Source organism: Sorex fumeus, unplaced genomic scaffold (genome assembly GCF_029834395.1).
Source record: "Sorex fumeus unplaced genomic scaffold, SorFum_2.1 ptg000032l, whole genome shotgun sequence".
Lineage (NCBI taxonomy): Eukaryota > Metazoa > Chordata > Mammalia > Eulipotyphla > Soricidae > Sorex > Sorex fumeus.
Window position 1 is genome coordinate 2,472,956 of NW_026606089.1, and position 19,023 is coordinate 2,491,978.

The following is a 19,023-nucleotide window of genomic DNA, read 5'->3' on the forward strand; positions in this document are numbered from 1 at the left end:
TCAATTTCCTTGTAGTGATGGGTTCGAGTTTTCAAAATCTTCTTGGTTCAGCCTTGGGAGGTAATTGGAATCCAGTAATTTATCAATTTATTCAAGATTCTCTCATTTCCTGCTGTAAAGATTCTCAAAATAATCTCTGATGATCCTATGATTTTTGTAGTTTCTATTATGATGTCCCCCTTTGCATTTCTGATTCGGTTTATTAGGATTCTTTCTCTTTTCTTCTTTGTGAGTTCTGTTAGTGGTTTATCGATCTTATTTATTTTCTCAAAGAGCCATCTCTTGCTTTTGTTGGTCTACTGGATTGTATTTTGGGATTATATTTCATTGATTTCTGCTCCAGGTTTTATTATTTCTTTCCTCCTGGCTAGTTTGGACTCTTTTTCTTGGTATTTTCCAAAATCTTGAGCTGTAACTTATTTTTGTAGGCCCTTTCTATCTTCCAGTTGAATTCTGGCGGAGCTATAAACTTTCCTCTTAGAACTGCTTTTGCTCTGTCCCACACGTTCTGATAGTTCCTCGTTATCATTTTTTTCTGGAATCTTTTTATTTCCTCTTTTATTTCTTCTCTAAGCCAATGGTTGTTCATTATTTCCCTCAAATAAAATATTTTCTTGCCGAGTTTTTGTCTGTATGATCTATTGAGAAGTGAGAAAGTACTGTTGAAATCTCCATCTAGTATTGTGTTGCTATCAATGTTTTTCTTTAAGTCTATTAGAAGTTGTTTTTACGTATTTTTCTGGTCTGTCATTAGGAGCATATACATTGAGGAGGGTGAGTTCTTTCTGATGTACATATCCCATGATCATTAAGAAATGACCTTCACTGTCTCTTATAACCTTTAGCCTGAAGTCCACGTGGTCTGATACTAGTATGGCCACTGCAGCTTTTTGGAGGTGTTCTTTTCTTGATGAATTGTTTTCCAGCCTTTGACTTTGAGCCCATGGTTGCTTTGATTATTCAGATATTTTTCTTGCAGGCAGCAGAATGTTGGGTTCAGTTTTCTATTTCATCCTGCCATCCTGTGCCTCTGAATTGGTGTACTTAGTCCATTGACATTGAGAGAGATCATTGTGATGGGGATTTTTGCTATCTTTATGTCGAAATTTTGAGTATTTGTGGGGCTTGTCTTAGCTTAAAGTAGCCCTGTTAATTCTTAATGCAACAAAAATATGGAACACTTTACAAGTTGGCCTGTCATCTCTGTGTAAGGATCATGCTAATCTCTGTATCATTTCAATTTTAGTATATGTGTTGCCAAACTGAGTATAAGAGCTGATTTTTTTCCCTATTTTTCTCTTCTGATTTCTTTGAGTGTTGTCCTTACTCACTCCTATGGCAGACAGTGATTCCCAATCTAGGAAGGTATTTCAAAGCAGCTTGAAGTGATAAATTTAGAACATTAATGTCCCAGAAGGAAAAGTCTGGTTTTTACCATATTATCTTTTACCATACACAGGGCATAAGTTTTGCAAAATAATTCTTTTGGAAGATGGTGTATCAGTCTTGTTTAATGCTCTACCCTGAAACCTTCATTAAGAAAATTAAACTGGAGCCTTTTGATATTCTCACCTCGGTCCCGTGTACATCTCCAGAAAACGGTGGATTGCGTTGTCCGCACTTTGACCACCTTGAAAGTAAGTAGGATTTTTCTCCTGAAGGAAGAGGTGAGAAGCATATTGATGATTTCATTCCACCTTATTACAAGTTCAACTTGAAGGGAAGGTGAGACTCATGAGGCTCCTGTAAAGGACATAAAAGGGGTCTCAATGTAGTTTAATGGCCAAGACACTTTAACAACACAGATGACTCAAAGTAACCTGTGTGCATCTTTGTGTGTATAGTGAGTTTTATATCTACTCATAGTGATTCTCAGTCATTCCACATGGGCAAAACAGACCTGTAATTAAAAATCTAGTTCCCTGAGCAGAATGGGCTTTCTTAGGTGATTGAACATGTGTGTAATATTTTATTACTAAGCACATACAACTGTTTGAATGATGTGTACTTTTCGATCTAAAATTAAGTCTAAATATCTCTGAAATGACAGTCTCCTGACGCCGCACCTGGCTTTCCTCACCGGGGCCCCTTGAAGGGTGTGGGTTGTGTTTCCCTCACCACCCCGTGCAGAGACCTGACAGCTGAAGACCTCTGCAACCAGCAATAGGTATGCTTAAGACCACTCTCACCACACTTGAAGGAGCCTCATGCATGAAGAACTGGCAGAGGAACCCAGGTGTGCGGGACCCGGGGCTGAGATATTCAAGTCTGCTCAGACCAAGAATGGGCCTCCTCCATCCAGATCCCCCATCTTCCAGTAGCTAAGGGTTACACCCCCGGACTGCCTCTGGAGCCATGTAATCCCATCAATGGCCAAGATCCAGAGACTGGATCTTGTTGATAAGACAACAACTCATATTGTCCAGTTCTCTTTCTCGGAGAACATGGCAGGTTACCAAGCATATCTTGCCTACATGGCAGAGACTGGCAAGCTACCCGTGGTGTATTCTATATGCCAAAACCCAGAAACAATGAAGTATCTCATTTCTCTGACCGTGAAAAAACTTCCAATGTGGTACTTGCTAAAATCTGAGGGCTAGGACGAATGGAGATGTAACTGGTGCCTGCTCAAGGAAATCGTTCTCCACCACCAATGATACCAGTATTCCTCCCACCATGCCCCCAAACGTGCCTTTGTGGCAGGGCATTCTCTTTTGTTCTCTGGGGCCATGGCATGCCAGAGAGCCACTCGTGGTGGGCAACTCATGGTCTTGGCTGGCAGGACGAATGGGCTGGTTTCACCCCTCACCCCCAATCCCATGAGGCTGTAGTTGCCCTGTCACCCTAGCTCATACCTGGCTGTCCAATAGTCTCTGAGGTGGTGGGAATCGTGCCGCCAGTGGGGAGAAAGGCAGAAGCGACAAATACCCTTTCCCACCTGAGGGAGAATGGTGCCGTAGCTTAATGCATAGTTCAGTCACATTTCTGCCAAAAGCCTCTGGGTTCTGAATTGGATCCACGTGCCTCTGGTGCTGTGGTCGTGCTGGATAGCCTCTTGTGGGGGTCAAATCGTGATCTTGGTGGGGCAGAAAGAATGGCTCTATGGTCTACTTTTGTCATGCATCTCCCACCCAGAGCGGGTCCTCCAAATACCCTTTAGTGGGTGTTCTGACCTCTATCTGAGCTGCCTTTCCCCCCAGCATGTGATGCCGGCTTACAAGGCCTGGAGCATACCTCCTAGTCCTTATCACTCTATTCTTGGGTATTAGTCTCTCATTCTGTTACTTTATATTCCACAGATGAGTACAACCTTTCAATGTCCGTCCATATTTTTCTGACTCATTTCACTTTCTATGTTGATCCACTTTATGCAAATTTCATGACTTCTTCTTTTCTAACAGCTGCATAGTATTCCACTGTGTAGATGAAACAAAGTGTTATTAACAAGTCATCTGTTCTTGGGCACTAGGTTTTTTTTTCCCCAGATTTTGGCTATTGTGAACAGTGCAGCAATGAACATACAAGTGCAGATGTCATTTCGGCTGTACTTTTTTGCTTCTCCAGGCTATATTTCCAGGAGTGATATTGCTGGGTCAAATGGGAGCTCAATTTCTAGTATTCGGAGAACCGTTCATACTGTTTTCCAAAATGGCTGAACCTGTCCGCATTTCCACCAGCAGTGAAGGAGAGTCCCTTTTTCCCCACATACATGGCAACACCGGTAGCTTTTGTTCTTTTGGATGTGGGTCAGTTTCAGTGGTGTGAGGTGGTATCTCTTTGTTGGTTGGACCTGCATTTCCCTGATGATTAGTGATGAAGAGCATTTTTCATGTGCCTTTTGGCCATTCGGTATCTTCTTTGAGAAAGTTACTGTTCATTTCATCATCCCATTTTCTGATGGGGTTGCATGATTTCTTCTTGTAGAGTTCAACAAGTGCCTTGTATATCGTTGATATCAACCCCTTATTACAAAGGCATTGGGTGAATATCCTTTCCCATTCTGTAGATTGTCTTTGTATTCTGGTCACTGTTTCTTTTGAGGTGCAGAAGCTACTTAATTTAAGATAGTCCCCTTTGTTCATCTCTGTTTTCACTTTTTTGGCCAGTGGCATGTTATCTTTGAAGATACCTTTAGCTTCAATGTCGTGGACGGTTTTGCCCACCTTGTCTTCAATGTACCTGATGAATTCTGTTCTGATGTTGAGGTCTTTGACCCATTTTCATCTGACTTTTGTGCTTGCTGTTAGGTAGAGGTTTGAGCCCATTTTATTGCATGTAGCTGTCCAGTTTATCCAGCACCGTTTGTTAAAGAAGTCTTTCTTGCTCCACTTCACATTTATTGCTCCCTTATCAAAGATTAGATGAACATATATTTGAATGTGTGTGTCAGTATATTCATTGATGTTCCATTGGTCGGCGGCTCTGCCTTTGTTCCAGTACCATGCTGTTTTAATTATTATCGCTTTGTAGTAGAGTTTGAGGTTGGGGAAGGTGAGGCCTCCCATCGTCTTTGTCCCAAAAATTGCTTTAGCTATTCATGGGCGTTTGTTGTTCCATATGAATTTCAGGAGTGATTGATAAACTTCTTTGAAGAATATTATGGGTATCTTTATAGGGATCACATTGAATTTGTACAATGCCTTGGTGAGTATTGTCATTTTGACAATGTTAATTCTCCCAATACATAAGCAGGAGATATGTTTCCATTTCTTCGTGTCCTCTTATTTTCTGTTGTATAGGTCCTTTACTTCCTTAGTTAAGGTGATTCTGAGATACTTGATTTTCTGAGGCATGATTGTGAATGGGTTGCTTTCTTCATGTCACTTTCTTCTCTCTCATTATTTGCATATAGAAAAGCCATAGACTTTTAGGTATTCATTTTATAGCCTGCAACTTTTCCATATAAATCTCTTCTTTCTAGGAGTTTTTTGGTAGAGGTTTTAGAATTCTCTAAATATAGTATCACATATTCTGTGAATAGTGAGAGCCTGATTTCTACTTTTCCTACATGACTGCCTTTAATATCTTTTTTTATACAACTCCTATTGCAAGTACTTCCAGTACTATATTCAACAGAAGTGCCAAAATGAATTTTTTTCTTTTTGGGTCACACCCTGCGATGCTCAGGAGTTATTCCTGGTTCATGCACTCAGGAATTACTCCTGGCAGTACTCGAGGGACCATATGGGATGCTGGGAATCGAACTTAGTTTGGTTGCGTGCAAGGCAAACGTCCTACCCCCTGTGCTATTGCTCCAGCCCCCAAAATGAATTTTTACTAAACACTTTCTATCTGTAAATTTCTATGCTAAGAACAGTGGTATAAACGGTGATATCTGAGTAATTTACAAGTAGATTATGAAGACAGATAATATAAAGAATTTCTTTGTATGAATTTCCAGAATGTGTAGTTTTTATTAAATATATTAAGAATGAGCCGGAGGTCTGGATTATACCATGAAAATGATTTCCCTGTTAGAAGTTACCCTTCTAAAATGCAATAAAGTGACACATTTTGAAAATGTTGATTATTCGTTCATTGATTCAATGAATATTTGTTAGTCTGGGGGTGCAGTGCCTCCAGGAAGTCAACCTGCACCCTCGAGGTGAGTGTATCTACAGTCTAATGGTGCCATCATGCTGCCTGATAACCCCAGATTTCCACTGTGCCTCTGGCTGGATCCCAACACCTCAGGACTAAATTTCCCAAGAAATTAAACTCCCAAAAGATATGTGGGAGTCATGTACACAAACCACCCCTGGCTCAGCTATACAAGCTAATGTATTGGTCTTGCTTGAGTGACCCATAAATAAATCTTGAAAGAGATCAAAAGTCACAGTTAACCTTGGACCTGCACACGGCAGAACACACTAGGGTAAATCGGAGGGAGGCAGGTTAGTTTGTTGCCCATGCAACCAGAACTCAGGGAAGCCACTTGCTCCCACAAACCAAAATCTCTACCATGCCCTAGTCTCATTACATCGTCTCAGGATGGATTTCACTGAAATATAACAGCTGAAATTTCGGATATGCGGGTTTTGTGACTGAAATCTCTAGGCTTTCTCTGAGTCAGGATGGGCAGCCCACCCTCACTGCCCTGTACTTATGGAAGCTGCAGCAGCCATGTCCATACCTCAAAGCAACTCCAGCCTTACCTTCCTGATAAAAATACTAAATTCCGGGGCTGAAGCGATAGCACAGTGGGTAGGGTGTTTGCATTACATGCGGCCGACCCGGGTTCGAATATCAGCATCCCATATGATTCCTTGAGCTCGGCCAGGAGTAATTCCTGAGTGCAGAGCCAGGAATAACTCCTGAGCATCGCCGGATATGACCCCCCCAATAAACATACTAAATTCCTTAAACAAACATGATGAGCTCTTAGTACCTGTATGAGAACCATAATGCACAAAATTAAAAGGAGAGAGAAAGAATTTAAAGAGCCTGCCATAGAGACAGGCTGGGGTGGGGTAGGGTGTTGGGGGATGTTGTAGGGGACCAGGGACATTGGTGGTGGGAAATTCACAGTAGTGGCGGGAAGCATGTTGGATCGTTGTATGACTGGAAGCAAATTATGAATAGTTTGTAATGGTCTAACTCAAATATATTCAATAAAAATTTAAAAATATATATCCTTAATTGGTATCTCAGACTACTGTTAGAACTTTAAAAACCAGCATATCTATTTTTGTGTTCTCAGTAGAAAAAAAATGTTACTCACCTGTAGGTGCCAATAGCTTGAAGAATGCTAAACCCAAAGATACATCAATGCTGGCCTCTGGCATGAATACTGTAATTGCAGTTATGTTATGTTTTAGAATCAGTTCATGGACAAGAAGTCAAGAGAAGCAGTGGCAAAGAGCAACAATGTTGAATGGATAATGTTTGAGGAGCTTCCAAGGGAGGCGGAAAGATTTGGCATGAGAAGAGGGAAAAAAAACGAAGAGTTAAGTATTAATAAGTATCATGACAAAAATGCAAGGGAGGACATTTTTTTGGCAATCGTCACACTCTGTTGAGCTTTTGGTGAGGATAAGTATTAGAAAGTATCTTTCCCATTTAGTGGTAAAAAGGTAACTTTGATGGGTACATTTAAAAATTACTTTAAAAATTAGAATCACCAAGAGATACCCAGTTACAAGGTTGCTCATAATTGAGTTTCAGTCATATAATGTTCTAGCACCCTTCCAGTAAAATGGGGGTGTTTTTGAAGGAATATCCCTGGTGCGAAGACTAGGGCATCTGAATCTTAACACATTTCACCAAATATATGATCTGTACTCACATGATTTACACTGTCTCCCCTGATCTTTGATTTACGTTTTCATGCAATATTTCCTTGTGAAACTCACCAGAAGTGAGTGTCCCTATTTTAGACAAGTACATGTTTCTCTGACATTATATATATATATATATATATATATATATATATATATTTGTGTTCTCTGTAGGAAAAATATATTACTCACCTGTGTGCCAATATCTTGAAGAATGCTAAACCCAAAGATACATCAATGACTGTCTTTGGCCTGAATACTGTAATTGCAGCTATGTTATGTTTTAGAATCAGTTCGTGGACAAGACTTCAAGAGGAGCAGTGGCAAAGTTGCATTAATGTTGAATGGATAATGTTTCAGGAGCTTGCAAGGGAGACGGGAAGATTTGGCATGAGAAGGAAAAAAAACGAAGAGTTAAGTATTAATAAGTATCATGACAAAAATGCAAGAGAGGACATTTTTTGGCAATCATCACACTCTGTTGAGCTTTTGGTGAGGATAAGTATTAGAAAGTATGTTTCCCATTTAGTGGTAAAAAGGTAACTTTGATGGGTCTATTTAAATTTTACTTTAACTATTAGAATCACTAAGAGATACACAGTTACAAAGTTGCTCATAATTGAGTTTCAGTCATCTAATATTCTAGAACCTTTCCAGTATATTGGGGGCAGTTTTGAAGGAATATCCCTGGTGCGAAGACTAGGGCATCTGAATCTTAACACATTTCACCAAATATATGATCTGTACTCACATGATTTACACTGTCTCCCCTGCTCTTTGATTTATGTTTTCATGCAATATTTCCTTGTGAACCTCATCTCAAGTGAGGGTCCCTATTTAAGACAAGTACATATTTCTGGGGCATTATATATTTTTTGGTTGCTGGGAGAGTCTCTAAAGTAATGCTCAGGAGGTGTGGGGGCCCCACACGCAATTCTCAGAAAACGTGTCCATGGTGCTTGGGGTCCTCTGAGGCTATACAGCCTTTGATACTCTGGCAATCCGGTGGTGCTGGGAGTCAAATTGAGAGCATGTGAGACAAGTTCCATAAGCACTACACTATCTCCTGCAGCCCTGGGTATTAGATTTATGTCAGCATTCCGAGGTCCTCCCTTTTGTCAGAAAGCAGAGACTTGTGCAGGAGAAAGTGGAAGAGACCTTAGGGTTTAGCTAGGTTGACTGAGTAGACGGTGATACCATTAAGATTGGAACAGAAAGTAAAAGTAAAACAAGAGAAAGATCTAACAATAGCAAAGAGGGCTATAGTACTCAAAAAGTTTAGAAACAGGCACATTGGCAAGTAGTTTTAAAAAGCATCCAGGAGAGAATATAGTATTGTGAGTGAACGAATCTACTCTAAGGATTCATCTCATCCTTGAAATTGAAAAGGACAATGTGTTACAGTTACAAATTTACAAATAAGATATATACCATCATATATTTCATCCATATATTTCTGCTGTGTTCCTATGCTTTACCAAGTATTATTCTAATTTTTAAATTTATTTTAATCATTAAAAGAGTATTTCCCTACATTAATCTTTTTAATGAAATGTTTTTTAAAAAATTTATTTAAAATGTTTTATTAAAATGTTATTTAAAAAAGAAACATGTGGGCCACATAGTTAGTGCTATATGTAGAGGGTTTGTATGCAGCGAATCTGAGTTCAATCCCCAGAATCCTGAGCCTTCCAGAAGTGATCTCTGCATACAGAGTCAAAAGTGAGCCCAGAACACATATGGGTGCGCTCCATTCGCCACAAAAAAGGAAGAAAAGAAAAACATATAACTGATTCTTGAGTAACATAAAGGTTAAGGGTGCTAATTCCTATATAACTTTTGAAAGTCCCCAAATTTAATAGTCTGCTATTGACCAAGAAGATGGTTTTTTAATAGTATTTACTTACATTGTCTAAGTAGTGATATGTGTGGTATGGAAATCTGTACATTTTGATACATTTTAAAAAATTAAAATGCATTTTCTAACGGACTTTATAATACATTTGTAGTTTATAGTAATAAGTGATAAATTATATTTCTTTTTTGGGGGGTATTTGGGCCATAGTATGTGGTGCTTGGGACTTCTGACTCTGTGCTCAAGGGTCATTCCTGGTGGTGCCAGCCATTAATTTGGGTTGACTGTGTGCATGGTAATTGCTTTAACCCCTATACTAAGTCTGGGGTCCAATCAAATAAATTATCTGCATATATTTTATACATTCATGGCATACTTTTTCTTAGATTTTTTGATATATCTAGGATATATTGATCATCTTTAGGAAAAGATATTACCTGATTTTTAAATATTTGTAATTTGTGGGGAAATTTAATTTCTCATTTTAATTTGTGCTCTTTGTCTACTAGTGAGCTTGAAAATTGTTCTTGTGTGGTACTACATGGAAAATAGTATGCTATGGGAAATGAGTCAGAAAGAGAGGGACAGACATAGAAAGACCGCATGCATCTGGGTAACATAAAGTAACAAAACAAGAGACTAACACCCAAGAACAGCTGTGTTAAATACCAGGTTGTTCACTCCATGGCTTAGAGGCCAGCTGCATTCTCTAGGGGTAAAGGCAGCACAGATAGAGAAGGGAGCATCCAATAAAGGGTGCTGGGAAGATCTGCCCAGGAAGGGAGATGCCTGCTTAAAGTAGTCTATGAACGGAACATTATTGCCAGCCATTGTCTCTTCTTCAGACCACAGCAACCAAAAGGAGAGATAGAACAAAAGGGAGTGCCCTACCAAAGAGGCAGAGTGGGATGGGGATGGGGTTTGGGTAGGATACTGGGATTGTTTGGAGTGGAGAATGGGCACTGGTGGTGGGATGGGACCCAATCATTGTATAACTGAAACCCAAGCACAACAACTAGTAAGTCTACAGCTGTACCTCATGGTGGTTCACTAAAGGAGCAAAAAAAAAAATTAAAAAAAAGGAAATTGCTCTTGTGTTTACTAGTCATTTACAGTTCTTTCAATACAGATTATATGATCATAGTTTATGCTTATTTTTTCTATAAAAGTTTACTAGCTAAATACTGATTTATTTCACAGCACTAAACATTCATACTTTGCCTATCATATTAATTGCCAGAATTTGTTGGTTTTACTTGTTTTTTGATCACGTAATTTGAATTTTAAACTTTTCTATCAGATTGCAAAATTTTGACACAAATGAGCATTTGTGTGAGCATTTATCTTCTACAGTTTTAAACTGAGAACAACTGTTTGTTTTGTACAAATAATATACCTGTGCATTTACAATTTCTTCTCATTATATTTACATTTTAACATATCTCGATTCATCTACAACTTATCATAGTAAGTGTTGTCATATTGAAAGAAACCACCATTTTTTTTCAATCATAGCACTGTAGTACTATGCTCCCACGATGCCTCAATTCGCTCAAGCAGGAACCAGTAACATCTTACAAGAAATTGTGAGACTTGTTGCCACTGGTTTTGGCCTATCGTATACGTCATGGCTAGCTTGCCAAGCTTTTGCTTTATGGACAAGATACTCTGGGTAGCTTGAAGGGCAGAGGAATCGGAATCAGGATTCGCCTCCTGTAAGGCAAATGCCCTACCTGCTGTACTTTAAACGTTATATAAAATATACTAGTAATACCAAATGTTGTTTCTTTAACAGTGCAATATAAACGATTTTTTAGTAATTTTCTTGATTTATTAATGAAATATGTAAGCTCTTGTGTATAATGGGAGTATTTTTCTAACAGAAGAGTCTGACGAAGGTGAAACTGTTATAACTGTCTTATAGGATTCCATCTCCTTAGCCTCCTTCATTCTACATCTCTCTCTATTCAATCCGGTCTTCTTCTTGGGAATCGGACCTCCTGATTGCCTAGCCTCTACCTTTCAACTGCCTACTTTATGACATCATTCTCCCACCCATCCAACTACCAACTGGTAGAATCTTGGGGTTCCCATGCAGTTGTTTGTAAACAAATTTGAATCATCATGGCAAGTGACCAGTGACCAATCACCAATCACCAGTGACCAGTCATCTGTACTGGACACTTGTGGTCTTAAGCCGCTTCAGTGTTCAGACGTACTCTCGTACCGTCTCCTGTTCTCGTCTACCTTTCATCGGTATTTCCTCTTCTCTGACCATGGCAGGTAAGGAATAATACATTTCAACGCTTTTCATTAGATATATCATCCCTAAACTTAGCAGTAAAATAAAAACAACATGTAGTAATGAAAGAAAGTATTCAAGTAGAATTTTATAAGCCTCATTTTAGCTTGACTTGGACATTTGCTGTGTGATTTTAGACATTGACTTTCGTTCTCTCATATACAAAGTGCTTTTGCTCATTGATTACATTATATTTTAGAAATGTTTACAAGCTCAAATACACATATATATATGTATGAGTGTTGATTCTCTGTGTTTCTTTTTCCTTTTAATAGTGAATTTTACATTACATCCATTGAAAAAATATAAATCAGAGACAGTATTTTTACAGAAACAGAAAATGTAGATGCTGTGGAAAACTGTTAATATATACTAGAATGTTTTCTCTGTAATGGTCTCTCCACTTGTATTTATATTTCAGTATTTTAATTATAGTGCCATTACACAGTAATAATCATTGATCTATGTGTTTTCTATTTAAACCAGGTATTAAGAAAATATGGGCATGGGGAAGGTGTGGAGTGCTGAGTGGTAGAGAGGCAAGTCCTCAAAGGTAAGAAAGTTTGGGATCACTTTCTTCAAATATTGACCAATAGAATCCAAGACGATATGAGGGAGAATAAAATAGGAAAGAAAGAAAGAAAGAAAGAAAGAAAGAAAGAAAGAAAGAAAGAAAGAAAGAATATAGACAGCGATTATCAAGGAAGGGGAAAACGTTTGGACAGAATGTTGAAGAGAACCAAAGATTTAAAATCAAAAAAGAAAGAATACATATTAAATATTCTGAGATAAATACACTGAGAACAAGTCAAAGCAATTTACTTCAATAAATGCCAGGACTAGAAAGTATACTATGCCTTGAATAGGGTACCATAAGAAAAGCAGTTTATCAGAAAGCCATCCTTGCTGGCTTTTTTCCTTATTATCTCTTAGAACACAGTACATGGTACTTGACAATTTGGCGTATAAACATGCTTCAGAAGTGATGCTTCCCATAAATACCTAATAGTGCTTATTTAAGGCGGTGGAAGAAAACGGAATCTTCAATGGTTTTATTAAGTTCTTGTTTTTAAGTACATGGACTCGCTGCCATTTAAATTTAAAAAATGGTATATTTTAACTTGAATCAGGAGATTTGATTCATTTGTGTGGTAAGTAGGTTCCAGGTTAAAGGTGCTTGTCATATTTACAAATATTATTTCATGTGATTTTTTCTTCCTTACATGAGAATATTTTGATAATAGTCAACTTCTGTTTTTAGATCCTAAGAGGACATAGAAAAATCAAGTCTCACATGTCTAATTGCATATTTTTGTCATATTTGTGAATTCTGAGTTTTCCTACATTAAAGGTATTTTATTGGATTTGGTGCTCATTTATTAAACATTGAGAAGAACGTTTTCCTGACTGAAAAAGATAATTCTAATCTAGGTGTTGAAATGAAATTTGTAATATTTTGTGATAACTTTTTAAATGATCTTTTGTGTTTCTTGTGTGATCAAGTGAAATCCTATGCTATGTTTATCAGGTATTGTTTGCTTGTTAATATTCAAAGGTATTGATGAGAATAATTTTTTTGTACTTTTGAAGTTTCTTTCTGTATTTTACTCATTTAAAACATTTCTTGTCTATGAAATACAATCACGTTTATTCCTATTTTCTTTTTGTTATGTAGTTACTGTAAATCTTTTCTGTTTGATGGACTGGAAAAGTGTGCACTCAAAAATCACCTTCTATTCCATTCTTTGGCTAGCTTTTTTTTCTAAAATAGAATAGACTCTTCATATTGTATATGTGGAACAATTTATTAATAACCTTATTGGACTGTTTTATTTGGTTTTGTTTGAGACCACATCCACTGTTATTCAGGGCTTACTCTTGGATCTGCTCTCAATAACTTACTGTACTATGCTGCTTGCTACAGAGCCCAGATTTCATTGATATCTATATACTTCTTTTTCAGTTCTGTGATACATATTTTTCATTATGTTTTCTTTATACTTCCTCCTATGTAAACCATATGAAATGTAAAAATTATATTCATGTATGCATTATTATTCTTAGAGTTATTAGTAACTACATTTTAGAAAAACAACTTAAGTCACAAAGATTCAATAAAGTTTTCCTTCCAAAAACATTTCTTGGGAAAAACTCAAGTAGTCATTTTTGAAGTGGATCAAAACTCAGGGTAACCTTCAATGCATCAACAAGATTAAGTCATAAGTGAACCGTAAGTTACAGATATTCATTGCACAAGTCAAATGGAAACCTGATGATTACAATGGTAATAGTTGTAAAGACCCCAAATGCCTATATTAAAGTAAGGTATCTTCCTAACCATTTCTGCAAAGTAGTGATCATGCAGAGTCTTGGAAAAAAGTCCACATGCTTAGGTTCCATAACTTGGAAATTCATAAGGGACAGAGAGGTAGTACTGGAGAGGGGATGAGTCACTTGCCTTGTACACAGCCAATCTAGTTGAATCTCTGTCACTGCATACACTCTCCTGAATGTTATAAGGGGTCACTCCAGAGTGTAGAGCCAGAAAGAGCCCAAGATCATTGTCAGTTATTGGTCCAAACTATTCTCCTTACCACGCCCAACAAAAATGATTGGAAAACATGAAGTCGCTTTGTCATTTCTGGCCCTCATGTTTCTTCTTGTCCAGAGAATGTTACCCATTCTCCTAGACTTCCTAGTTTGGAAAAGCTTGCCTTATAGGAAATAACATATTAGTCCATATGAGAGCAAGCTTCAGGCATTGCTAGGGTAAGGAGAAACTATCTGTAAGCAAGAAATCCAGTTACGGACAAGATCACCTGGTTCTTCTACAGTTCTGGGTTTATTTGGGAGCACCATATCAAATATACAAAGTGCCAAAAGATTCCAGGCTTTGAATCACCCCAAATTGTTGGAATTTTGGAAACTCAATTGATTGTTGGTACTAGAAGCATCTCAATGGCTTAAATTTTAAGTTCATATTGTTCCTCTCAGCATTGCAGGAGATTATTAGTCTCACAGAATTTTTTCATCACCCTCTTGTTCCTTACAGAAAATTTTCAAAATCCATCTGTATTGGGAACTTCACATACTCGACAGCTTTCCCTTCCCGTGGTGAACTATGCAGCTTCCCTAACAGGAAGTGTCTGCAGCTACTCCAGATTAATGCTGCAGCTTTAAGTTCTTCTTGGCTGCTGCCCTCAGCCTCTGGCACCTCTTTCCAAAAACTGATGGATAGTGCCTAACTTTACCAACATTTCAGCCACAACAATGCTATCTGGAGTGTTTAACCAGAGTCATATATCCACCTCAGCTTCTTCCTATACTAGTGTTTTGGAATGGTATAATTCAGGAAGTGCTGAAATGAAGTCTTCTATGGGAGACTTTTCTGTGACTGTCCTTGACCAAGACACCGCTGTCTCTTCCATGTCTAAGGCAGCTCGCTATGAGAGAACCCTAGATACCTAGAACACGCTGTCTGTGTAACCCTCACTTTCTGCCAGTCTTGTTGAGAAAACACTATCTCGGTTTCCATATCAGAGTCAAAGTCTGTCACTTCTCCCCCAGGACCGAATACAGGTGTATTACAATCATCAAGGTTCTCTGGGAACTCTCCTTTCTGGCCTGCAGTCCTATGACTCTATGTCATACACAGGACAAAACGGCTCTGCCCCCCAAGCTTACAGCAACTCATCTAGAGAAATTGTTATGGTTCTGAAGGAGGTCCAGCCGCCAAATAACCAAACACCAACCTCCTCCTCTGGAATCGACTTCTCTGTGTCTACTCAACCCATCACAGAATCGAGTTATCAAGGTGAGTTAAACTGAGAGGAGGGAAAGAAAATTCAAAAATTGGGGTCAAAAAAGAGGAAAACTGTCCATAGACAGGTGGTATTTAAATACACTGAGATTTTTAAGTTTACGAATGAAGTTAACTAAACTAAGTTCATGTTTACTCCCCTCACTCATTTTACAACATGTTATTTTCACACTCAACATAAGAGCTGCTAATGGAGATTGGAAGTTATGATAGCATAATGGATATCTAGGTTTCATATAATGAAACTTCAGGAGCTCACAAAGGAATGCCACATTTTTCCCTAGTTATTTCATATACTTTTAAAATTTTTATTAGTTAAATATCATGAGGCACAATTGTAGACTTCCAAATTATTGTGATTAGATTTCATTTATACAAAGATGTAGTACCTATCCCTCCACCAGTACCCATTCTCCACCACTAAGGATCCCACTATTCCTCCCAACACCCATCGCCCCAATCCCACCCAGCCTCTGTCCCAAGTCTCTTATTTTTAAATTTAGGTTACACAGAAACTCAAATACAAAGAAAACCAAAAAACAACAGCACCACATGACAAACAGTAAGAACTACAACATTTACCTCCAATCTTCAAGCACAGTGCCTTGTCCATTATCCGTAGAATACCCAGTAACAATGCCTTTCCTGTTGCTGGTAGGTGCACAGTTGTTGTACCTCTAGTTTTGTGGAGGGAATATCTCATTTCACAGGCACTGATTTCTTCCTTCCTTCCTTTGTACTGATGAATTTACTGGGGATGGAGACTTCCCTGGCATGGAAACCTTCAGGTCAGACATTTGGTCTGATACAAATTTCCAAATTGCCCACATGTTGCAGTAGCAGGATTCAAAGACCTGAGAGTAATCCACCACGTGAATTTGGGGAAGCTCCCATAATATCTCCAGACCAAAATAACCTGGGGCTGACCCCAACTGCAACTCAGGAACAAAAGTTTAAGAATTTTGATCAGATGAAAACTGGGCTTTCAAAACCTCTGGATACCTACCGATCCCAGTAGACCTAAATCAATGCAAAGATCTGCAGGTAATGAACACCACTGACACCATCACTCTGAAGCAGGTGCAAGAAAATTCAAGTATCACTAAGGGGACCTCCCATGCAAAATGGAAGAACAAAAGGGAGTCTTCTGAACCTCTTGAGGGAGAACCCAAGACCAAAATCCAGCCAAAGGTCCGAGAAAGCTTGCTAGGGGGAGCGGGGATTGTTCCTAATGCTGCAGTCAGTGAGAGCTGTCCTGTGACCACGGCCAAGACTAACAGCAAACCTCACAAAGCTGCCTCCAGCAGGATCAGCAAGACAAAGAGCCATGGGCAGGAGAAGATAAAAGACACCAGAGAAAACTCTAAGAAAGCTAAGGAGTATAAGCAGCCAGGGAACAATGTAAAGGCAGAAGAAAAGCCCTCCAAACATTAGATGAAACGCAAGAAAAGTCAACCTGAGCTTTGCCAAGAGGCCATTAAAAAGCCCCGCCTCTACCTAGGCATACACATGCTAGATTCTGTCCAAATTTGGAATAGGCTGAGGAAGGCAGATGAGTCTAAGATGACCAGAAGAGAAGTAAAATTCTCCGTGGAAGCTGTGTTTACGCCTCATGGCCACCTTTGGAAAATAACCAAACTTGAAAGACATCACTAAAAGGTTTGGGGGGTCTATCCATAAATGATGGTTGGGGGATGCCAACACATACACTGGGGAATAAACCTACCAGATGAGTGATCAACGCCCTCAGAGTCATTCAAGGATGACTCTATACAGGGCAAAGCCAAGAGAACAGTTGCAGCATGAAGCCTGAAGATAAGCTCCTGGGAGATGCAAAGATAAGTCACCATGTCCTCAGGCCCTCTGTTCAGCATCCCTAACTGCACCATTTCACTTATCCCAACAATATTCAGAGTTGCTGTTACGGTGACACTTCACTAGCGTGTTTCAACAATTAGGTCCATTGCCTCTGTAAGTCTTTGGATTTGTAAACTCCCCAAGGTAGCCAAGTCTGCTATGAGGAAATTTCTGGTGGGGGAAGATCAAATTATATTAGCTTTTGGGGCTGTTATTTGGTCTTCCATGGTCCCTGGTGTCTGTAGTTTTCCCTAAACATCGCTTTTAACTGCAGCTCACACAAGAACCAACCTTATAAATGGCGTTATGGCTGCATTGCGGTAGGTACCGTACTAAGACATGCGTCCTAGGTCACCACTTCCAAAGCAGTTAGTAACAGGTGACCTTGAGCCTGGAAGGTTGTGGTGGAAAGAGATGGTCCTAGGAGAGTTAATGGGGTGATGGATGGATGGAAAGGAAACCGGTAAGGGTAGGGAAGTGGAAATCTGGTGATCATCATGGGATAGTTGGTGGATGTTTTTCAAATAAGTTAAAATATTTTTTTCTAAATGAAATTCAAGAGAAAAATACGGAAATAAGATAGGTTCTAAAGAACAGTTTACATATAAGACCCAGAGAGCTGAAAGGGCTGGCATTCCTTCTGGAGCTTTCAATCATACTATTTACTAAATATGTCATTTTCACATCACTTAGCTGTGGAAAGTAATAGTGAGAAACAGAATGCCACCGGAAAAGCAAACTGGATGACCACCTTTCATAAAAGGCAGGTGGAAGGTGTTCACATGGATCCCAAGTGCAAAGATATGTTAACAGGAACATATATTTAACTAATTCTGCTTGGTACCAGTAACTACTTTGTTGAAAATGGGGGGAAATGAATGCAGTTTCTGACTGAACTGAGACTAACCAGTTCATAGATTTTCCCAGGAAATGGTAGTTGACTGGCTGGGAACAGAAAAACGTGAAAAGTGTTTTGCTACCTTAATGTATGGCTGGAGGAAATTGATCCCAGTAATCTCTTAAAACTAAAAAGCTTCAACTGTGTTGAAGGAATGTTGTATTCACTGAGCAAAAAATGTTGGGAGAAAAGTCTGAACTGATGGGAAAAGAGACAATAATTGCAAAAAGAAGGGCTTGAAATTTGGGTTCCTCTGAAAACAAAGCTTGAAAAAACAAGATCTGGTGGGAACATGATTTACTGGGAATGAGATCTGAGGAGGAAAAGAGTGATATCAGGGATGTGAACAAGGGAAATCCAAGTTAAGGAAGACTTAGCTAGCTGACTACCCCATGGGCAACATGGTTCCAAGACTTCCAGAAATTACCAAGGAATTTACTTTAATTTTCTTTCTTTTATATGGTCAATTACAACATGTATTCTGTGCCTTCTTCAAACAGAATTTGGAGTATTCATTTCTTTCTCAATATTCTGTTCATTGGTGTAAGCATCTTAAATAACTGCTGGATAACAGAATTATTGATCAGACTTATTTTTTACTTTAATGTTTAGTTCAGATTACTGAAAACTAGGTCTAAAGTAAAGTGTGTCTTGATTGGTACAAATAGAGAAGGGAGGTCTAGGGATGGAATTAGAGATTATAGTGTACCACATTCAGTTCCTAATAAAACAAATAAAGTACAGTATCCCAGATAGACTATTGAAAAAGATATTCTTCTCCATTTAACCTGTATATTCAGCATTTTCTATATTTAATTAAAAATGAAAGAATGATCCTATATTTGGTCTTTTAAAGACATTCCAGTTTGGTTAAGGAAACAAACACTGCCTATGAAATCATAACAACTTAATCATAAAAACCAGATTACTACATAAATTTCCAACAATGTCAGTGCTAAGAATTATTTCCCTGGATCTCATTAGTGTACATGATAGTCATATGAATACACCTGT

General features: G+C 38.6%; 1 pseudogene; it reads right to left on the reverse strand.

The window, feature by feature from the left end:
- Window positions 1–1,166: 1,166 nt before the first annotated feature.
- On the reverse strand, window positions 1,167–1,263 carry LOC130025806 (uncharacterized; annotated as a pseudogene).
- Between the last annotated feature and the right edge of the window lie 17,760 nt (window positions 1,264–19,023).